Consider the following 25,539-nt stretch of genomic DNA (forward strand, 5'->3'; position numbering starts at 1 on the left):
AGCTGGTTTTATTCCAATGATACATTAGTAATGGAAGCTGGTTTTATTCCAATGATACATTAGTAATGGAAGCTGGTTTTATTCCAATGATACATTAGTAATGGAAGCTGGTTTTATTCCAATGATACATTAGTAATGGAAGCTGGTTTTATTCCAATGATACATTAGTAATGGAAGCTGGTTTTATTCCAATGATACATTAGTAATGGAAGCTGGTTTTATTCCAATGATACATTAGTAATGGAAGCTGGTTTTATTCCAATGATACATTAGTAATGGAAGCTGGTTTTATTCCAATGATACATTAGTAATGGAAGCTGGTTTTATTCCAATGATACATTAGTAATGGAAGCTGGTTTTATTCCAATGATACATTAGTAATGGAAGCTGGTTTTATTCCAATGATACATTGGTAATGGAAGCTGGTTTTATTCCAATGATACATTGGTAATGGAAGCTGGTTTTATTCCAATGATACATTAGTAATGGAAGCTGGTTTTATTCCAATGATACATTAGTAATGGAAGCTGGTTTTATTCCAATGATACATTAGTAATGGAAGCTGGTTTTATTCCAATGATACATTAGTAATGGAAGCTGGTTTTATTCCAATGATACATTAGTAATGGAAGCTGGTTTTATTCCAATGATACATTAGTAATGGAAGCTGGTTTTATTCCAATGATACATTAGTAATGGAAGCTGGTTTTATTCCAATGATACATTAGTAATGGAAGCTGGTTTTATTCCAATGATACATTAGTAATGGAAGCTGGTTTTATTCCAATGATACATTAGTAATGGAAGCTGGTTTTATTCCAATGATACATTAGTAATGGAAGCTGGTTTTATTCCAATGATACATTAGTAATGGAAGCTGGTTTTATTCCAATGATACATTAGTAATGGAAGCTGGTTTTATTCCAATGATACATTGGTAATGGAAGCTGGTTTTATTCCAATGATACATTAGTAATGGAAGCTGGTTTTATTCCAATGATACATTGGTAATGGAAGCTGGTTTTATTCCAATGATACATTAGTAATGGAAGCTGGTTTTATTCCAATGATACATTAGTAATGGAAGCTGGTTTTATTCCAATGATACATTAGTAATGGAAGCTGGTTTTATTCCAATGATACATTAGTAATGGAAGCTGGTTTTATACCAATGATACATTAGTAATGGAAGCTGGTTTTATTCCAATGATACATTAGTAATGGAAGCTGGTTTTATTCCAATGATACATTAGTAATGGAAGCTGGTTTTTAACTGTCAAGCTAACTCACTCTGCTTGACTGTATGTAGTGTCCAGTGCTTAGGCTACAGATTGTACTAATGGAGTTGAGTTTTAACTTTTTGGGCGACTTGACCAAATTCCCATAGAAATGTAAGTTATAGATCTGTCATTCTCATTGAAGGAAGTTTTACGTAGCGGTAGATCTGTTCTATGTTCGCCATTTCAGTTAAGTTTTTGTCTTTTTTACTTTTGGTTTTGTTCACCAGCTTCGAACAGCTGAAAATACAATACTTTTTGGGTATTGAAAATATATTTCACAGCGGTTTAGATGGTGCAGTGATTCTCTACGCTTGTTTTGTCACAAACTTAAATTAGGCAAACGATTAGAATTTTAGCCACCGGGAAATGGCGGCGCGATTTCTGCATATTGCACCTTTTTTTAAAGAAGAATAAGCATTATCCACCAATCACTTTATCAGATTGTGTTGGAGTCGTATGGACCAGAACACAATCATCAAATCAATCACTTTCTCTCTCTCGATTAGGCTTGTGCGATATACCGTATATCCCGGGGTATTTGGAAATACCGACGGTACAACTTTCCATCGGTATTTGGAAATACCCCGGGATACGGTATATCGCCCAAGCCTAATATACAGTAGGTCTTCACTACCATAGAGAGAGACTTTAAAAAAACAAAAACAAATCTAAGATGTGTCAAATAAATGATATCCAGCTCTGGGCTCCAGCTATGCATCTGGTTTGCTAACTTGCTAGTAGCTAAGTGGCTAGATGTCAAGATCAAGATTCTTGGTTCCAGCAGAGACATTCAATCCCCTCCTGGATAATTATTATTATTTTTAAATAGCGGTCCTTGTGTATAGAAATCTAGATACCAACCAACCCTAACCTATATGGACATGGACTAGAGCTTAATCAATCAATAACCAACTAATCAATCATCTCTCTGTAGATGGTAGTGAAGGCTTACATGGACCAGACCTTAACCAATCATCTCTCTCTCTGTAGATGGTAGTGAAGATCTACATGGACCAGACCTTAACCAATCATCTCTCTCTCTGTAGATGGTAGTGAAGATCTACATGGACCAGACCTTAACCAATCATCTCTCTCTCTCTCTCTAGATGGTAGTGAAGATCTACATGGACCAGACCTTAACCAATCATCTCTCTCTCTCTCTGTAGATGGTAGTGAAGATCTACATGGACCAGACCTTAACCAATCATATCTCTCTCTCTCTGTAGATGGTAGTGAAGATCTACATGGACCAGACCTTAACCAATCATCTCTCTCTCTCTCTCTAGATGGTAGTGAAGATCTACATGGACCAGACCTTAACCAATCATCTCTCTCTCTCTCTCTGTAGATGGTAGTGAAAACCTACATGGACCAGACCTTAACCAATCATCTCTCTCTCTCTCTCTAGATGGTAGTGAAGACCTACATGGACCAGACCTTAACCAATCATCTCTCTCTCTCTGTAGATGGTAGTGAAAACCTACATGGACATGGACCAGGACAGCGAGGAGGAGAAACAACAGTATCTCAACCTGGCTCTCCACCTGGCCTCGGAGTTCTTCCTGAGGAACCCCAACAAGGACGTGCGTCTCCTGGTGGCCTGCTGCCTGGCCGACATCTTCAGGATCTACGCCCCCGAGGCGCCCTACACCTCACACGACAAACTCAAGGTAACGCCGTTATAACCTCCCGTCTAACCTGATCTCGGGGAACTAACCTTTTATACAACCGTAACCCGAATGTGGAACCCCCCAAGACCTGATTTTTTTACACGCTGAACCCTTTTTTTGACCTTCCTCCTCTTCAGGACATCTTCCTCTTCATCACCAGACAGCTGAAAGGGCTGGAGGACACCAAGAGCCCGCAGTTCAATAGATACTTCTACCTGCTGGAGGTGAGGAATCAGGGGGGTTATGGGGATACTTCTACCCGCTGGAGGTGAGGAATCAGGGGGGTTATGGGGATACTTCTACCTGCTGGAGGTGAGGAATCAGGGGGGTTATGGGGATACTTCTACCTGCTGGAGGTGAGGAATCAGGGGGGTTATGGGGATACTTCTACCCGCTGGAGGTGAGGAATCAGGGGGGTTATGGGGATACTTCTACCTGCTGGAGGTGAGGAATCAGGGGGGTTATGGGGATACTTCTACCCGCTGGAGGTGAGGAATCAGGGGGTTATGGGGATACTTCTACCTGCTGGAGGTGAGGAATCAGGGGGGTTATGGGGATACTTCTACCTGCTGGAGGTGAGGAATCAGGGGGGTTATGGGGATACTTCTACCTGCTGGAGGTGTGGAATCAGGGGGTTATGGGGATACTTCTACCCGCTGGAGGTGAGGAATCAGGGGGGTTATGGGGATACTTCTACCTGCTGGAGGTGAGGAATCAGGGGGGTTATGGGGATACTTCTACCTGCTGGAGGTGAGGAATTTAGGGGGGTTATGGGGATACTTCTACCTGCTGGAGGTGAGGAATTTAGGGGGGTTATGGGGGATACTTCTACCTGCTGGAGGTGAGGAATCAGGGGGTTATGGGGATACTTCTACCTGCTGGAGGTGAGGAAACAGGGGGGTTATGGGGATACTTCTACCTGCTGGAGGTGAGGAATCAGGGGGGTTATGGGGATACTTCTACCTGCTGGAGGTGAGGAATTTAGGGGGGTTATGGGGATACTTCTACCTGCTGGAGGTGAGGAATCAGGGGGGTTATGGGGATACTTCTACCTGCTGGAGGTGAGGAAACAGGGGGGGTTATGGGGATACTTCTACCTGCTGGAGGTGAGGAATCAGGGGGGTTATGGGGTTAGACGGTCGTCACTAGCTATCACAGCCACAAAGTCATAATTATGGTTAAACCCCGCCTATTTCTTAAATGTATCTTCTTAAAATGTTATTTTAAACCTAACCTTAACCACACTGCTAACCTTATGCCTAACCCTAACCTTAACCACACTGCTAACCTTATGCCTAACCCTAACCTTAACCACACTGCTAACCTTATGCCTAACCCTAACCTTAACCACACTGCTAACCTTATGCCTAACCCTAACCTTAACCACACTGCTAACCTTATGCCTTACCTTAACCACACTGCTAACCTTATGCCTAACCCTAACCTTAACCACACTGCTAACCTTATGCCTAACCTTAACCTTAACCACACTGCTAACCTTATGCCTAACCCAAACCACACTGCTAACCTTATGCCTAACCCTAACCACACTGCTAACCTTATGCCTAACCCTAACCTTAACCACACTGCTAACCTTATACCTACCCCTAACCTTAACCACACTGCTAACCTTATGCCTAACCCTAACCTTAACCACACTGCTAACCTTATGCCTAACCCTAACCTTAACCACACTGCTAACCTTATGCCTAACCCTAACCTTAACCACACTGCTAACCTTATGCCTAACCCTAACCTTAACCACACTGCTAACCTTATGCCTAACCCAAACCACACTGCTAACCTTATGCCTAACCTTAACCTTAACCACACTGCTAACCTTATGCCTAACCTTAACCACACTGCTAACCTTATGCCTAACCCTAACCTTAACCACACTGCTAACCTTATGCCTAACCTTAACCACACTGCTAACCTTATGCCTAACCCAAACCACACTGCTAACCTTATGCCTAACCCTAACCACACTGCTAACCTTATGCCTAACCCTAACCTTAACCACACTGCTAACCTTATACCTACCCCTAACCTTAACCACACTTCTAACCTTATGCCTAACCCTAACATTAACCACACTGCTAACCTTATGCCTAACCCTAACCTTAACCACACTGCTAACCTTATGCCTAACCCTAACCTTAACCACACTGCTAACCTTATGCCTAACCCTAACCTTAACCACACTGCTAACCTTATGCCTTACCTTAACCACACTGCTAACCTTATGCCTAACCCTAACCTTAACCACACTGCTAACCTTATGCCTAACCTTAACCTTAACCACACTGCTAACCTTATGCCTAACCTTAACCACACTGCTAACCTTATGCCTAACCTTAACCACACTGCTAACCTTATGCCTAACCCTAACCTTAACCACACTGCTAACCTTATGCCTAACCCAAACCACACTGCTAACCTTATGCCTAACCCTAACCTTAACCACACTGCTAACCTTATGCCTAACCCTAACCTTAACCACACTGCTAACCTTATGCCTAACCTTAACCTTAACCACACTGCTAACCTTATGCCTAACCCTAACCTTAACCACACTGATAACCTTATGCCTAACCTTAACCTTAACCACACTGCTAACCTTATGCCTAACCTTAACCTTAACCACACCGCTAACCTTATGCCTAACCCTAACCTTAACCACACTGCTAACCTTATGCCTAACCCTAACCTTAACCACACTGCTAACTTTACACATTCATGACGTTTTACAATCTAGCCAAATGTGACTTTGTGGCTTTAGTAACTAGCTACAACCGGGTTAGACGGCTGAAGGGGAGGTCAGAGGTCAGAGGCTGGAGGACTCCAAGGAAGGATCTCAATAACCGACTCCTCGCGTCCTCTCTCCTCGTCTCCTTCTCAAACCCTATTGGAGAAGAAGGTCAGAGGGGCGTCCGGCTTTCTCGTCCAATGGGTTTCGAGAAGGAGTTGAGAAGCGAGGAGTATGCAATTGAGATCTTTCCCAAGAGCCCGCAGTTTAACAGATATTTCTACCTGGTTGGAGGTCAGAGGTCCGGACGACTCCAGAGGGGGAGGGTTTGTTTGAAGCACTGTCCTGAACGTCCGTCCTTTAACCTTGTCTGTCTCCTGGCTGTTTGTAGAACTTGGCGTGGGTAAAGTCGATACAACATCTGCTTTGAGCTGGAGGACTGCAACGAAATCTTCATCCAGCTCTTCAAGACACTCTTCTCTGTCATCAAGTAAGAATCTCTCTCTCTCTCTCATGCTCTCGCTCGCTGTGTTCCATCAAGCTGGCATGTGAGACAGCCTTGTCTTTATAGAGAACACCTGTCTCTGGCTGTGTTCCATCAAGCTGGCACGTGAGACAGCCTTGTCTTTTATAGAGAACACCTGTCTCTGGCTTTGTTCCATCAAGCTGGCATGTGAGACAGCCTGTCTTTATAGACAACACCTGTCTCTGGCTGTGTTCCATCAAGCTGGCACGTGAGACAGCCTGTCTTTATAGAGAACACCTGTCTCTGGCTGTGTTCCATCAAGCTGGCACGTGAGACAGCCTTGTCTTTATAGAGAACACCCTGTCTCTGGCTGTGTTCCATCAAGCTGGCACGTGAGACAGCCTTGTCTTTATAGAGAACACCTGTCTCTGGCTGTGTTCCATCAAGCTGGCACGTGAGACAGCCTGTCTTTATAGAGAACACCTGTCTCTGGCTGTGTTCCATCAAGCTGGCACGTGAGACAGCCTTGTCTTTATAGAGAACACCTGTCTCTGGCTGTGTTCCATCAAGCTGGCATGTGAGACAGCCTTGTCTTTATAGAGAACACCTGTCTCTGGCTGTGTTCCTCAAGCTGGTACGTGAGACAGCCTGTCTTTATAGAGAACACCTGTCTCTGGCTTTGTTCCATCAAGCTGGCATGTGAGACAGCCTGTCTTTATAGAGAACACCTGTCTCTGGCTGTGTTCCATCAAGCTGGCACGTGAGACAGCCTTGTCTTTATAGAGAACACCTGTCTCTGGCTGTGTTCCGTCAAGCTGGCACGTGAGACAGCCTGTCTTTATAGAGAACACCTGTCTCTGGCTGTGTTCCGTCAAGCTGGCACGTGAGACAGCCTTGTCTTTATAGAGAACACCTGTCTCTGGCTGTGTTCCATCAAGCTGGCACGTGAGACAGCCTGTCTTTATAGAGAACACCTGTCTCTGGCTGTGTTCCATCAAGCTGGCACGTGAGACAGCCTTGTCTTTATAGAGAACACCTGTCTCTGGCTGTGTTCCGTCAAGCTGGCACGTGAGACGGCCTGTCTTTATAGAGGACACCCTGTCTCTGGCTGTGTTCCATCAAGCTGGCACGTGAGACAGCCTTGTCTTTATAGAGAACACCTGTCTCTGGCTGTGTTCCGTCAAGCTGGCACGTGAGACAGCCTGTCTTTATAGAGAACACCTGTCTCTGGCTGTGTTCCATCAAGCTGGCACGTGAGACAGCCTTGTCTTTATAGAGAACACCTGTCTCTGGCTGTGTTCCATTAAGCTGGCACGTGAGACAGCCTGTCTTTATAGAGAACACCTGTCTCTGGCTGTGTCCCATCAAGCTGGCATGTGAGACAGCCTGTCTTTATAGAGAACACCCTGTCTCTGGCCGTGTTCCATCAAGCTGGCACGTGAGACAGCCTTGTCTTTATAGAGAACACCCTGTCTCTGGCTGTGTTCCATCAAGCTGGCACGTGAGACAGCCTGTCTTTATAGAGAACACCCTGTCTCTGGCTGTGTTACATCAAGCTGGCACGTGAGACAGCCTTGTCTTTATAGAGAACACCCTGTCTCTGGCTGTGTTCCGTCAAGCTGGCACGTGAGACAGCCTTGTCTTTATAGAGAACACCCTGTCTCTGGCTGTGTTCCGTCAAGCTGGCACGTGAGACAGCCTGTCTTTATAGAAGCGACCCACCATCAGGGTTGAGGGGTTGATAAAACATAACCTGGCCAATAATATTTATAAACATTTAACTGAATGTACATTTCAGCGTGTTGTGACCAACGTTACCAAATTTGACTTGAGTAATAATGACATTTTATTTGTAACAACAATGCACAACAAAAATGTCATCCGGTGACCCACCTGGACTCCTGCCCCGCCCCACAGTTTGTGAACCACTGTTATGGGAACCTGTGATCCTCACTGACAGAGGAAGAGTAGCCAGACAGAGTGATGGGTCCTAGGAGGAATAGCCTCTGTCAGGCCACAGTAGGATGTCCTCCAGAGTTTCCTTGTCTGGCTGTCTCCTCTACCTCAGCAGAACGCTCTCCACCACAGACCACGCTGGTCTGGTCCTGGGTGCATTCTCCCTCCTCCTCCTCCTGCTCCACTCACACCTCCATAGTGTTGGTCTGGTCCATTTCCCACTCATCCAGTGTCCTCTGAGGGCTGAGCTGTCAGACTGCCTCAGTCCAGTTCCACACACTGGGTCACTGTAGGTCCTGGGCTTGATGCAGCCGTAGCTCTGAGAACTCTCCACAACTGGCATCATCTTTCTCCTGTCAAGACGGTTGGGTCTCCCTCCTCCCGTAAAGACGGTGGGTCTCCCTCCTCCCGTAAAGACGGTTGGGTCTCCCTCCTCCCGTAAAGACGGTTGGGTCTCCCTCCTCCTCCCGTAAAGACGGTTGGGTCTCCCTCCTCCCGTAAAGACGGTGGGTCTCCCTCCTCCCGTAAAGACGGTGGGTCTCCCTCCTCCTCCCGTAAAGACGGTTGGGTCTCCCTCCTCCCGTAAAGACGGTGGGTCTCCCTCCTCCCGTAAAGACGGTTTGGGTCTCCCTCCTCCCGTAAAGACGGTGGGTCTCCCTCCTCCCGTAAAGACGGTTGGGTCTCCCTCCTCCCGTAAAGACGGTTGGGTCTCCCTCCTCCCGTAAAGACGGTGGGGTCTCCCTCCTCCCGTAAAGACGGTGGGGTCTCCCTCCTCCCGTAAAGACGGTGGGTCTCCCTCCTCCCGTAAAGACGGTGGGGTCTCCCTCCTCCCGTAAAGACGGTGGGTCTCCCTCCTCCTCCCGTAAAGACGGTGGGTCTCCCTCCTCCCGTAAAGACGGTTGGGTCTCCCTCCTCCCGTAAAGACGGTTGGGTCTCCCTCCTCCTCCCGTAAAGACGGTTGGGTCTCCCTCCTCCCGTAAAGACGGTTGGGTCTCCCTCCTCCCGTAAAGACGGTGGGTCTCCCCTCCTCCCGTAAAGACGGTTGGGTCTCCCTCCTCCCGTAAAGACGGTGGGGCTCCCCTCCTCCCGTAAAGACGGTTGGGTCTCCCTCCTCCCGTAAAGACGGTTGGGTCTCCCTCCTCCCGTAAAGACGGTGGGGTCTCCCTCCTCCCGTAAAGACGGTGGGGTCTCCCTCCTCCCGTAAAGACGGTGGGTCTCCCTCCTCCCGTAAAGACGGTGGGGTCTCCCTCCTCCCGTAAAGACGGTGGGTCTCCCTCCTCCTCCCGTAAAGACGGTGGGTCTCCCTCCTCCCGTAAAGACGGTTGGGTCTCCCCTCCTCCCGTAAAGACGGTTGGGTCTCCCTCCTCCTCCCGTAAAGACGGTTGGGTCTCCCTCCTCCCGTAAAGACGGTTGGGTCTCCCCTCCTCCCGTAAAGACGGTGGGTCTCCCTCCTCCCGTAAAGACGGTGGGTCTCCCTCCTCCCGTAAAGACGGTTGGGTCTCCCTCCTCCCGTAAAGACGGTTGGGTCTCCCTCCTCCTCCCGTAAAGACGGTTGGGTCTCCCTCCTCCCGTAAAGACGGTGGGTCTCCCTCCTCCCGTAAAGACGGTGGGTCTCCCCTCCTCCCGTAAAGACGGTTTGGGTCTCCCCTCCTCCCGTAAAGACGGTTGGGTCTCCCTCCTCCTCCCGTAAAGACGGTTGGGTCTCCCTCCTCCCGTAAAGACGGTGGGTCTCCCTCCTCCCGTAAAGACGGTTGGGTCTCCCTCCTCCCGTAAAGACGGTGGGTCTCCCTCCTCCCGTAAAGACGGTTGGGTCTCCCTCCTCCCGTAAAGACGGTTGGGTCTCCCTCCTCCCGTAAAGACGGTTGGGTCTCCCCTCCTCCCGTAAAGACGGTTGGTCTCCCTCCTCCCGTAAAGACGTGGGTCTCCCCTCCTCCTCCCGTAAAGACGGTTGGGTCTCCCTCCTCCCGTAAAGACGGTTGGGTCTCCCTCCTCCCGTAAAGACGGTTGGGTCTCCCTCCTCCCGTAAAGACGGTTGGGTCTCCCTCCTCCCGTAAAGACGGTTGGGTCTTCCTCCTCCCGTAAAGACGGTTGGGTCTTCCTCCTCCCGTAAAGACGGTTGGGTCTCCCTCCTCCCGTAAAGACGGTTGGGTCTCCCTCCTCCCGTAAAGACGGTTGGGTCTCCCTCCTCCCGTAAAGACGGTGGGTCTCCCTCCTCCTGTAAAGACGGTGGGTCTCCCTCCTCCCGTAAAGACGGTTGGTCTCCCTCCTCCTCCCGTAAAGACGGTTGGGTCTCCCTCCTCCTCCCGTAAAGACGGTTGGGTCTCCCTCCTCCCGTAAAGACGGTTGGTCTCCCTCCTCCTCCCGTAAAGACGGTTGGGTCTCCCTCCTCCCGTAAAGACGGTTGGGTCTCCCTCCTCCCGTAAAGACGGTTGGGTCTCCCTCCTCCCGTAAAGACGGTTGGGTCTCCCCTCCTCCCGTAAAGACGGTTGGGTCTCCCCTCCTCCCGTAAAGACGGTGGGTCTCCCTCCTCCCGTAAAGACGGTTGGGTCTCCCTCCTCCTCCCGTAAAGACGGTTGGGTCTCCCTCCTCCTCCCGTAAAGACGGTTGGGTCTCCCTCCTCCTCCCGTAAAGACGGTTGGGTCTCCCCTCCTCCTCCCGTAAAGACGGTTGGGTCTCCCTCCTCCCGTAAAGACGGTTGGGTCTCCCCTCCTCCCGTAAAGACGGTTGGGTCTCCCTCCTCCCGTAAAGACGGTTGGGTCTCCCTCCTCCCGTAAAGACGGTTGGGTCTCCCTCCTCCCGTAAAGACGGTTGGGTCTCCCTCCTCCCGTAAAGACGGTTGGGTCTCCCTCCTCCCGTAAAGACGGTTGGTCTCTCCATGGGCAGATGCCTGTGTGACTCCATATAGCAGCACAGAGGTTGATCCAGGACGTGTTCTGAATGGTAGTCAGTCAGGCTAGTAGATGCTTACAGAGACCCCAGTCTGTCAGACTGAGAGGGCAGCCAGAGACAGAGAATGGAAGCCCTTGGGAGGAGCATGGAGACAACACTAGGTTTGACAGATATGGTACAGTAGTAGTATAAACCTTATCAAGTTCCTCTCTCAGAAAACAATTATGTCTGTTTCTTTCACACACACATCACAAACAAAACCACTTATTGAATACCCTCTCTCTCCAACATCTCACTCTCCATCCTCTCTCTCTCCATCCTCTCTCTCACTCTCCAACCTCTTTCTCTCGCCAAACTCTCTCTCATCCTCTCTCCCCTCTCTCCTCAACCTCTCTCTCTCCAATCTCTCCCTCTTTCTTTCTCTCTCATCCTCTCTCTCTCTCGCTCTCTCTCTCTCTCTCTCTCTCTCTCTCTCTCTCTCTCTCTCTCTCTCTCTCTCTCTCTCTCCTCTCTCCTCTCTCTCTCTCCTCTCTCTTCTCTCCTCTCTCTCTCTCTCTCTCTCTCTCTAACCTCTCTCTCTCTCCCTCCTACAGTAACAGTCACAATCAGAAGGTCCAGATGCACATGTTGGATCTGATGAGTTCTATTATAATGGAGGGAGACGGAGTCACACAGGAACTACTGGACACCATACTGATCAACCTCATACCTGCTCACAAGGTAAAGCACCATACTGATCAACCTCATACCTGCTCACAAGGTAACACACCATACTGATCAACCTCATACCTGCTCACAAGGTAACACACCATACTGATCAACCTCATACCTGCTCACAAGGTAACACACCATACTGATCAACCCTCATACCTGCTCACAAGGTAACACACCATACTGATCAACCTCATACCTGCTCACAGGTAACACACCATACTGATCAACCTCATACCTGCTCACAAGGTAACACACCATACTGATCAACCTCATACCTGCTCACAAGGTAACACACCATACTGATCAACCTCATACCTGCTCACAAGGTAACGCACCATACTGATCAACCTCATACCTGCTCACAAGGTAACACACCATACTGATCAACCTCATACCTGCTCACAAGGTAACACACCATACTGATCAACCTCATACCTGCTCACAAGGTAACACACCATACTGATCAACCTCATACCTGTCCACAAGGTAACACACCATACTGATCAACCTCATACCTGCTCACAAGGTAACACACCATACTGATCAACCTCGTACCTGTCCACAACGTAACACACCATACTGATCAACCTCATACCTGTCCACAAGGTAACACACCATACTGATCAACCTCATACCTGCTCACAAGGTAACACACCATACTGATCAACCTCATACCTGCTCACAAGGTAACACACCATACTGATCAACCTCATACCTGCTCACAAGGTAACACACCATACTGATCAACCTCATACCTGCTCACAAGGTAACACACCATACTGATCAACCTCATACCTGCTCACAAGGTAACACACCATACTGATCAACCTCATACCTGTCCACAAGGTAACACACCATACTGATCAACCTCATACCTGCTCACAAGGTAACACACCATACTGATCAACCTCATACCTGCTCACAAGGTAACGCACCATACTGATCAACCTCATACCTGTCCACAAGGTAACACACCATACTGATCAACCTCATACCTGCTCACAAGGTAACACACCATACTGATCAACCTCATACCTGCTCACAAGGTAACACACCATACTGATCAACCTCATACCTGTCTACAAGGTAACGCACCATACTGATCAACCTCATACCTGCTCACAAGGTAACACACCATACTGATCAACCTCATACCTGCTCACAAGGTAACACACCATACTGATCAACCTCATACCTGCTCACAAGGTAACACACCATACTGATCAACCTCGTACCTGTCTACAAGGTAACACACCATACTGATCAACCTCATACCTGCTCACAAGGTAAAGCACCATACTGATCAACCTCATACCTGCTCACAAGGTAACACACCATACTGATCAACCTCATACCTGCTCACAAGGTAAAGCACCATACTGATCAACCTCATACCTGCTCACAAGGTAACGCACCATACTGATCAACCTCATACCTGCTCACAAGGTAACACACCATACTGATCAACCTCGTACCTGTCCACAATGTAACACACCATACTGATCAACCTCATACCTGTCCACAAGGTAACACACCATACTGATCAACCTCATACCTGCTCACAAGGTAACGCACCATACTGATCAACCTCGTACCTGCTCCCAAGGTAACGCACCATACTGATCAACCTCATACCTGCTCACAAGGTAACACACCATACTGATCAACCTCATACCTGCTCACAAGGTAACACACCATACTGATCAACCTCATACCTGCTCACAAGGTAACGCACCATACTGATCAACCTCGTACCTGTCCACAACGTAACACACCATACTGATCAACCTCATACCTGTCCACAAGGCAAAACACACCATACTGATCAACCTCATACCTGCTCACAAGGTAACACACCATACTGATCAACCTCATACCTGCTCACAAGGTAACACACCATACTGATCAACCTCATACCTGCTCACAAGGTAAAGCACCATACTGATCAACCTCATACCTGCTCACAAGGTAACACACCATACTGATCAACCTCATACCTGCTCACAAGGTAACACACCATACTGATCAACCTCGTACCTGTCCACAATGTAACACACCATACTGATCAACCTCATACCTGTCCACAAGGTAACACACCATACTGATCAACCTCATACCTGCTCACAAGGTAACGCACCATACTGATCAACCTCGTACCTGCTCCCAAGGTAACGCACCATACTGATCAACCTCATACCTGCTCACAAGGTAACACACCATACTGATCAACCTCATACCTGCTCACAAGGTAACGCACCATACTGATCAACCTCGTACCTGTCCACAACGTAACACACCATACTGATCAACCTCATACCTGTCCACAAGGCAAAACACACCATACTGATCAACCTCATACCTGCTCACAAGGTAACACACCATACTGATCAACCTCATACCTGCTCACAAGGTAACACACCATACTGATCAACCTCATACCTGCTCACAAGGTAACACACCATACTGATCAACCTCATACCTGTCCACAATGTAACACACCATACTGATCAACCTCATACCTGTCCACAAGGCAAAACACACCATACTGATCAACCTCATACCTGTCCACAATGTAACACACCATACTGATCAACCTCATACCTGTCCACAAGGTAACACACCATACTGATCAACCTCATACCTGTCCACAATGTAACACACCATACTGATCAACCTCATACCTGTCCACAATGTAACACACCATACTGATCAACCTCATACCTGCTCACAAGGCAAAACACACCATACTGATCAACCTCATACCTGCTCACAAGGTAACACACCATACTGATCAACCTCATACCTGCTCACAAGGTAACACACCATACTGATCAACCTCATACCTGCTCACAAGGTAACACACCATACTGATCAACCTCATACCTGTCCACAAGGTAACACACCATACTGATCAACCTCATACCTGCTCACAAGGTAACACACCATACTGATCAACCTCATACCTGCTCACAAGGTAACGCACCATACTGATCAACCTCATACCTGTCCACAAGGTAACACACCATACTGATCAACCTCATACCTGCTCACAAGGTAACACACCATACTGATCAACCTCATACCTGCTCACAAGGTAACACACCATACTGATCAACCTCATACCTGTCTACAAGGTAACGCACCATACTGATCAACCTCATACCTGCTCACAAGGTAACACACCATACTGATCAACCTCATACCTGCTCACAAGGTAACACACCATACTGATCAACCTCATACCTGCTCACAAGGTAACACACCATACTGATCAACCTCGTACCTGTCTACAAGGTAACACACCATACTGATCAACCTCATACCTGCTCACAAGGTAAAGCACCATACTGATCAACCTCATACCTGCTCACAAGGTAACACACCATACTGATCAACCTCATACCTGCTCACAAGGTAAAGCACCATACTGATCAACCTCGTACCTGCTCACAATGTAACACACCATACTGATCAACCTCATACCTGTCCACAAGGTAACACACCATACTGATCAACCTCATACCTGCTCACAAGGTAACGCACCATACTGATCAACCTCGTACCTGCTCCCAAGGTAACGCACCATACTGATCAACCTCGTACCTGCTCCCAAGGTAACGCACCATACTGATCAACCTCATACCTGCTCACAAGGTAACACACCATACTGATCAACCTCATACCTGCTCACAAGGTAACACACCATACTGATCAACCTCATACCTGCTCACAAGGTAACGCACCATACTGATCAACCTCGTACCTGTCCACAACGTAACACACCATACTGATCAACCTCATACCTGTCCACAAGGCAAAACACACCATACTGATCAACCTCATACCTGCTCACAAGGTAACACACCATACTGATCAACCCTCATACCTGCTCACAAGGTAACACACCATACTGATCAACCTCATACCTGCTCACAAGGTAAAGCACCATACTGATCAACCTCATACCTGCTCACAAGGTAACACACCATACTGATCAACCTCATACCTGCTCACAAGGTAACACACCATACTGATCAACCTCGTACCTGTCCACAATGTAACACACCATACTGATCAACCTCATACCTGTCCACAAGGTAACACACCATACTGATCAACCTCGTACCTGCTCACAAGGTAACGCACCATACTGATCAACCTCGTACCTGCTCCCAAGGTAACGCACCATACTGATCAACCTCATACCTGCTCACAAGGTAACACACCATACTGATCAACATCATACCTGCTCACAAGGTAACGCACCATACTGATCAACCTCATACCTGCTCACAAGGTAACGCACCATACTGATCAACCTCGTACCTGTCCACAACGTAACACACCATACTGATCAACCTCATACCTGTCCACAAGGCAAAACACACCATACTGATCAACCTCATACCTGCTCACAAGGTAACACACCATACTGATCAACCTCATACCTGCTCACAAGGTAACACACCATACTGATCAACCTCATACCTGCTCACAAGGTAACACACCATACTGATCAACCTCATACCTGTCCACAATGTAACACACCATACTGATCAACCTCATACCTGTCCACAAGGCAAAACACACCATACTGATCAACCTCATACCTGTCCACAATGTAACACACCATACTGATCAACCTCATACCTGTCCACAGGTAACACACCATACTGATCAACCTCATACCTGTCCACAATGTAACACACCATACTGATCAACCTCATACCTGTCCACAATGTAACACACCATACTGATCAACCTCATACCTGCTCACAAGGCAAAACACACCATACTGATCAACCTCATACCTGCTCACAATGTAACACACCATACTGATCAACCTCATACCTGCTCACAACGTAACACACCATACTGATCAACCTCATACCTGTCCACAATGTAACACACCATACTGATCAACCTCATACCTGTCCACAATGTAACACACCATACTGATCAACCTCATACCTGTCCACAAGGTAACACACCATACTGATCAACCTCATACCTGTCTACAAGGTAACACACCATACTGATCAACCTCATACCTGTCCACAAGGCAAAACACACCCCTCCCTGTTGATGTTTAACCCTCTCTTCTCCTGTCCAGAACCTGAATAAGCAGGCGTACGACTTGGCCAAGACCCTGCTGAAGAGGACCGTGCAGACCATAGAGACATGCATCGCTAACGTTAGTACTGTATATATATATACCTCTATCTCTCTCTCTCTCTACCATTCAGACCATAGAGACATGCATCGCTAACGTTAGTACTATATATATATATACCTCTATCTCTCTCTCTCTCTACCATTCAGACCATAGAGACATGCATCGCTAACGTTAGTACTATATATATATATACCTCTATCTCTCTCTCTCTCTACCATTCAGACCATAGAGACATGCATCGCTAACGTTAGTACTGTATATATATATATACCTCTATCTCTCTCTCTCTCTACCATTCAGACCATAGAGACATGCATCGCTAACGTTAGTACTGTATATATATATATATATATACCTCTATCTCTCTCTCTACCATTCAGACCATAGAGACATGCATCGCTAACGTTAGTACTATATATATATATACCTCTATCTCTCTCTCTCTCTACCATTCAGACCATAGAGACATGCATCGCTAACGTTAGTACTGTATATATATATATATATACCTCTATCTCTCTCTCTCTACCATTCAGACCATAGAGACATGCATCGCTAACGTTAGTACTGTATATATATATATACCTCTATCTCTCTCTCTCTACCATTCAGACCATAGAGACATGCATCGCTAACGTTAGTACTGTATATATATATATACCTCTATCTCTCTCTCTCTCTACCATTCAGACCATAGAGACATGCATCGCTAACGTTAGTACTGTATATATATATATACCTCTATCTCTCTCTCTCTCTACCATTCAGACCATAGAGACATGCATCGCTAACGTTAGTACTGTATATATATATATACCTCTATCTCTCTCTCTCTCTACCATTCAGACCATAGAGACATGCATCGCTAACGTTAGTACTGTATATATATATATACCTCTATCTCTCTCTCTCTACCATTCAGACCATAGAGACATGCATCGCTAACGTTAGTACTATATATATATATACCTCTATCTCTCTCTCTCTCTACCATTCAGACCATAGAGACATGCATCGCTAACGTTAGTACTGTATATATATATATACCTCTATCTCTCTCTCTCTCTACCATTCAGACCATAGAGACATGCATCGCTAACGTTAGTACTGTATATATATATATATATACCTCTATCTCTCTCTCTACCATTCAGACCATAGAGACATGCATCGCTAACGTTAGTACTATATATATATATACCTCTATCTCTCTCTCTCTCTACCATTCAGACCATAGAGACATGCATCGCTAACGTTAGTACTGTATATATATATATATATATACCTCTATCTCTCTCTCTCTACCATTCAGACCATAGAGACATGCATCGCTAACGTTAGTACTGTATATATATATATACCTCTATCTCTCTCTCTCTCTACCATTCAGACCATAGAGACATGCATCGCTAACGTTAGTACTGTATATATATATATACCTCTATCTCTCTCTCTCTCTACCATTCAGACCATAGAGACATGCATCGCTAACGTTAGTACTGTATATATATATATATATATATACCTCTATCTCTCTCTCTATCTACCATTCAGACCATAGAGACATGCATCGCTAACGTTAGTACTGTATATATATATATACCTCTATCTCTCTCTCTCTACCATTCAGACCATAGAGACATGCATCGCTAACGTTAGTACTGTATATATATATATACCTCTATCTCTCTCTCTCTACCATTCAGACCATAGAGACATGCATCGCTAACGTTAGTACTGTATATATATATATACCTCCTATCTCTCTCTCTCTACCATTCAGACCATAGAGACATGCATCGCTAACGTTAGTACTGTATATATATATATACCTCTATCTCTCTCTCTCTCTACCATTCAGACCATAGAGACATGCATCGCTAACGTTAGTACTGTATATATATATATATATATACCTCTATCTCTCTCTCTATCTACCATTCAGACCATAGAGACATGCATCGCTAACGTTAGTACTGTATATATATATATACCTCTATCTCTCTCTCTCTCTACCATTCAGACCATAGAGACATGCATCGCTAACGTTAGTACTGTATATATATATATATATACCTCTATCTCTCTCTCTATCTACCATTCAGACCATAGAGACATGCATCGCTAACGTTAGTACTGTATATATATATATATATATACCTCTATCTCTCTCTCTCTCTACCATTCAGACCATAGAGACATGCATCGCTAACGTTAGTACTGTATATATATATATACCTCTATCTCTCTCTCTATCTACCATTCAGACCATAGAGACATGCATCGCTAACGTTAGTACTGTATATATATATATATACCTCTATCTCTCTCTCTATCTACCATTCAGACCATAGAGACATGCATCGCTAACGTTAGTACTGTATATATATATATATATATATACCTCTATCTCTCTCTACCATTCAGACCATAGAGACATGCATCGCTAACGTTAGTACTGTATATATATATATACCTCTATCTCTCTCTCTATCTACCATTCAGACCATAGAGACATGCATCGCTAACGTTAGTACTGTATATATATATATATATACCTCTATCTCTCTCTCTATCTACCATTCAGACCATAGAGACATGCATCGCTAACGTTAGTACTGTATATATATATCTATACCTCTATCTCTCTCTCTCTCTACCATTCAGACCATAGAGACATGCATCGCTAACGTTAGTACTGTATATATATACAGTTGAAGTCGGAAGTTTACATACACCTTAGTCAAATACATTTAAACTCTGTTTTTCACAATTTCTGACATTTAATCCTAGTAAAAATTCCCTGTCTTAGGTCAGTTAGGATCACCACTTTATTTTAAGAATGTGAAATGTCAGAATAATAGTAGAGAATGATTTATTTCAGCTTTTATTTCTTTCATCACATTCCCAGTGGGTCAGAAGTTTACATACACTCAATTAGTTTTTGGTAGCATTGCCTTTACATTGTTTAACTTGGGTCAAAGGTTTGGGTAGCCTTCCACAAGCTTCCCACAATAAGTTGGGTGAATTTTGGCCCATTCCTCCTGACAGAACTGGTGTAACTGAGTCAGGTTTGTAGGCCTCCTTGCACACACACGCTTTTTCAGTTCTGCCCACACATTTTCTATAGGATTGAGGTCAGGGCTTTGTGATGGCCACTCCAATACCTTGACTTTGTTGTCCTTAAGCCATTTTGCCACAACTTTGGAAGTATGCTTGGGGTCATTGTCCATTTGGAAGACCCATTTGCAACCAAGCTTTAACTTCCTGACTGATGTCTTGAGATGTTGCTTCAATATATCCACATAATTTTCCTTCCTCATGATGCCATCTATTTTGTGAAGTGCACCAATCCATCCTGCAGCAAAGTACCCCCACAGCATGATGCTGCCACCCCCGTGCTTCACGGTTGGGATGGTGTTCTTTGGCTTGCAAGCCTACCCCTTTTTCCTCCAAACATAACGATGGTCATTATGGCCAAACAGTTCTATTTTTGTTTCATCAGACCAGAGGACATTTCTCCAAAAAGTACAATCTTTGTCCCCATGTGCTGTTGCAAACCGTAGTCTGGCTTTTTTATGGTGGATTTGGAGCAGTGGCTTCTTCCTTGCTGAGCGGCCTTTCAGGTTATGCCGATATAGGACTAGTTTTACTGTGGATATAGTTACTTTTGTACCTGTTTCCTCCAGCATCTTCACAAGGTCATTTGCTGTTGTTCTGGGATTGATTTGCTCTTTTCGCACCAAAGTATGTTCATCTCTACGAGACAGAACGTGTCTCCTTCCTGAGCGGTATGACGGCTGCGTGGTCCCATGGTGTTTATACTTGTGTACTATTGTTTGTACAGATGAACGTGGTACCTTCAGGCGTTTGGAAATTGCTTCCATGGATGAACCAGACTTGTGGAGGTCTACAATTTTTTTTCTGCAGTCTTGGCTGATTTCTTTTGATTTTCCCATGATGTCAAGCAAAGAGGCACTGAGTTTGAAGGTAGGCCTTGAAATACATCCACAGGCACTCCTCCAGTTGACTCAAATGATGTCAATTAGCCTATCAGAAGCTCCTAAAGCCATGACATCATTTTCTGGAATTTTCCAAGCTGTTTAAAAGGCACAGTCAACTTAGTGTATGTAAACTTCTGACCCACTGGAATTGTGATACAGTGAATTATAAGTGAAATAATCTGTCTGTGATCAATTGTTGGAAAAATTCCTTGTGTCATGCACAAAGTAGATGTCCTAACCGACTTGCCAAAACTATAGTTTAACAATACATTTGTGGAGTGGTTGAAAAACGAGTTTTAATGACTCCAACCTAAAGTGGATGTAAACTTTCGACTTCAACTGTACCTCTCTCTCGATAATTGTCCAGGCTTAGAGCTGGCTGGTAGGTAGTGCAGGACAGTGGTGAAGACCGCTAACGGTGGCTAATAGCTAGTTAGCTGGTTAGCTGGCTATTTAGCCGTAGGTTAGCTGGTTAGCTGGCTATTTAGCCGTAGGTTAGCTGGTTAGCTGGCTATTTAGCCATAGGTTAGCTGGTTAGCTGGCTATTTAGCCGTAGGTTAGCTGGTTAGCTGGCTATTTAGCCGTAGGTTAGCTGGTTAGCTGGCTATTTAGCCGTAGGTTAGCTGGTTAGCTGGCTATTTAGCCGTAGGTTAGCTGGTTAGCTGGCTATTTAGCCGTAGGTTAGCTGGTTAGCTGGCTAGCTGGCTATTTTTAGCCGTAGGTTCTTGATAAAAATAAATAAATAATAGTCTGTTCCACATCAGGAAAGTGTGTTTAGTTAAAGGATGGAAAGTGAGAGAGAGAAATATATACAAAAAAAGACAAAAAACTGGCTATTTACTTTACTTTATTTAACTGACACAACAGAATACACGACCGCATCTACCATTTAGACCATAGAGACATGACTCACTAACGTTTAGTACTGTATATACAGTGGGGGGGAAAAAAGTATTTAGTCAGCCACCAATTGTGCAAGTTCTCCCACTTAAAAAGATGAGGGAGGCCTGTAATTTTCATCATAGGTACACGTCAACTATGACAGACAAATTTAGAATTTTTTTTCTCCAGAAAATCACATTGTAGGATTTTTTTTATAAATTTATTTGCAAATGATGGTGGAAAATATATATATATATATGATATATATATATATAATAAGTATATATACCTCTATCTCAAATGAAATGTATTGGTCAAGTTCACATGGTTAGCAGATGTTATTGCGATTTGTAGTGAAATGCTTGTGCTTCTAGCTCCGACAGTGCAGCAATATCTAGCAAGTAATATCTAACAGATACACAACAAATATCTAAAACACAGTAATCTAAGTAAAGGAATGGAATAAGAATATATAACTATATGGATGAGCAATGTCATTATCAGAGTGGCATAGGCTAAGATGCAATAGATAGTATAGAATACAGTATATACATATGAGATGGGTAATGCAAGATATGTACACATTATTAAGATAGTATAGAATACAGTATATACATATGAGATGGGTAATGCAAGATATGTAAACATTATTAAAGTGGCATTATTAAAGTGACTAGTTGTTCCATTTATTAAAGTGGCCAGTGATTTTCAAGTCTGTATGTAGGCAGCAGCCTCTCTGTGCTAGTGATGGCTGTTTAACAGTCTACCGTTCAGACCATAGAGACATGAATCACTAACATTAGTACTGTGTGTGTGTATATGTTCCGTTTACTTCCGTTTAAGAAACGTTTTTCAACAGAATCATCGGAATGAATACACCCCTGATCACACGCAAACAGTTCACTTTCATAGCGGCCACATACAAACAGCATGATCACATTGCTGGTTGTATACAGTACCAGTCAAACGTTTGGACACACCTACTCATTCAAGGCTTTTCTTTATTTTTTCTATTTTCTACATTGTAGAATAATAGTGAAGACATCAAAACTATGAAATAACACATATGGAATCATGTAGTAACCCAAAAAAGTGTTAAACAAATCAAAATATATTTTATATTTGAGATTCTTCAAATAGCCACCCTTTGCCTTGATGACAGCTTTGCACACTCTTGGCATTCTCTCAACCAGCTTCACCTGGAATACTTTTTCCAACAGTCTTGGAGTTCCCACATATGTTGAGCACTTGTTGGCTGCTTTTCCTTCACTCTGCGGTCCGACTCATCCCAAACCATCTCAATTGGGTTGAGGTCGGGGGATTGTGGAGGCCAGGTCATCTGATGCAGCACTCCTTCTTGGTCAAATAGGCCTTACACAGCCTGGAGGTGTGTTGGGTCATTGTCCTGTTGAAAAACAAATGATAGTCCCACTAAGCCCAAACCAGATGGGATGGCGTATCGCTGCAGAATGCTGTGGTAGCCTTGCTGGTTAAGTGTGCCTTAAATTCTAAATGAGACAGTCACCAGCAAAGCACCCCCACACCATAACACCTCCTCCTCCATGCTTCACGGTGGGAACCACACATGCGGAGATCATCCGTTCACCTACTCTGCGTCTCACAAAGACACGGCGGTTGGAACCAAAATCTCAAATTTGGACTCATCAGACCAAAGGACAGACACTTCCACCGGTCTAATGTCCATTGCTCGTGTTTCTTGGCCCAAGCAGGTCTCTTCCTATTGGTGTCCTTTAGTAGTGGTTTCTTTGCAGCAATTCGACCATGAAGGCCTGATTCACACAGTCTCCTCTGAACAGTTGATGTTGATGTGTCTGTTACTTGAACTCTGTGAAGCATTTATTTGGGCTGCAATCTGAGACTGGTAACTCTAATGAACTTATCCTCTGCAGCAGAGGTAACTCTGGGTCTTCCTTTCCTGTGGCGGTCCTCATGAGAGCCAGTTTCATCGTAGCGCTTCATGGTTTTTGCGACTGCACTTGAAGAAACTTTTACAGATTGACTGACCTTCATGTCTTAAAGTAATGATGGACTGTCGTTTCACTTTGCTTATTTGAGCTGTTCTTGCCATAATATGGACTTGGTCTTTTACCAAATAGGGCTATCTTCTGTATACCCCCCCTACCTTGTCACAACACAACTGATTGGCTCAAACGCATTAAGGAGGAAAGAAATTCAACTTTTAACAAGGCACAGCTGTTAATTGAAATGCATTCCAGGTGACTACCTCATGAAGCAGGTTGAGAGAAAGCCAAGAGTGTGCAAAGCTGTCATCAAGGCAAAAGGGTGGCTACTTTGAAGAATCTCAAATAATATAAAATATATTTTGATTTGTTTAACACTTTTTGGGGTACTACATGATTCCATATGTGTTATTTCATAGCTTTGATGTCTTCACTATTATTCTACAATGTAGAAACTAGTAAAAAAATAAAGAAAAACCCTTGAATGAGAAGGTGTGTCCAAACTTTTGACTGGTACTGTACATCTATCTCTCAATCTACCGTTCAGACCATGGAGACATGCATCGCATTAAGAACACCTACTCCTTCCATGACATAGAACGGGGTATGGTAGTAGACATAGACTAATCGTTTGAAAGCTATGATCCCTTATTGATGTCACCTGTCGGAAGGAGACAGGTTAAAGAAGGATTTTTAAGCCTTGAGACAATTGAGAATGTGTGCCATTCAGAGGATGAACGAGCAAGACAAAATATTGACGTGCCTTTTGAACGGGGTACGGTAGTAGGTGCCAGGCGCACCGGTTTGTGTCAAGAACTGCAACGCTGCTGGGTTTTTCACGCTCAACAGTTTTCCCCGCGTGTATTAAGAATGGTCAACTTGACACAACTGTGTGAAACGCATTGGAGTCAACATGGGCCAGCATCCCTGTGGAACGCTTTTGACACGTTGTGTAGTCCATGACCGACGAATCGAGGATGTTCTGAGGCAATATTAGGAAGGTGTTCTTAATGTTTTGTACACTCACTCTACTGTATTTATACACTTCTGTCTCTATTCCTCTGTCTGTCTGTCTCTATTCCTCTGTCTGTCTCTATTCCTCTGTCTGTCTGTCTGTCTCTATTCCTCTGTCTGTCTGTCTGTCTCTATTCCTCTGTCTGTCTGTATTCCTCTGTCTGTCTGTCTGTCTCTATTCCTGTCTGTGCATTTTAAGAAACAGATTCTCATTGAAATCAAGTTTTCTATAACATCTCTCCCTCTCTCCATCCCCCTCACTCTCTCCCCCCTCTCTCTCCCCCTCCCCTCTCTCTCCCTCTCTCTCTCTCCCCCCTCTCTCTCCCCCTCTCTCCCCCCTCTCTCCCCCTCTCTCTCCCCTCTCTCCCCCCTCTCTCTGCCCCCTCTCTCTCTCCCCCCTCTCTCTCCCCTCTCTCTCTCTCTCCCCCTCTCTCCCCCCTCTCTCTCCCCCTCTCTCTCCCCCTCTCTCTCCCCCTCCCTCTCTGTCTCCCCTCCCTCTCTCTCTCCCACCCTCTCTCTCTCTCTCCCCCTCCCTCTCTCTCTCCCACCCTCCTCTCTCTCTCCCACCCTCGCTCTCTCTCTCCCCTCCCTCTCTCTCATCCCCCCTCTCTCTCTCTCTCCATCCCCCCCCTCTCTCTCCATCCCCCCCCTCTCTCTCTCACTCCCCCTCTCTCTCTCCATCCCCCCTCTCTCTCTCTCTCCCCCCTCCCTCTCTCTCATCCCCCCTCTCTCTCTCCATCCCCCCTCTCTCTCATCC

The 25,539-nt window shown here is 45.4% G+C and overlaps 1 pseudogene; it reads left to right on the forward strand.

Moving 5' to 3' along the window:
• The window catches only part of LOC121562674, a 47,732-nt pseudogene that overhangs the window by 12,421 nt on the left and 9,772 nt on the right, over window positions 1-25,539 (forward strand).

Source organism: Coregonus clupeaformis, unplaced genomic scaffold (genome assembly GCF_020615455.1).
Source record: "Coregonus clupeaformis isolate EN_2021a unplaced genomic scaffold, ASM2061545v1 scaf2617, whole genome shotgun sequence".
Classification (NCBI taxonomy): Eukaryota; Metazoa; Chordata; class Actinopteri; order Salmoniformes; family Salmonidae; genus Coregonus; species Coregonus clupeaformis.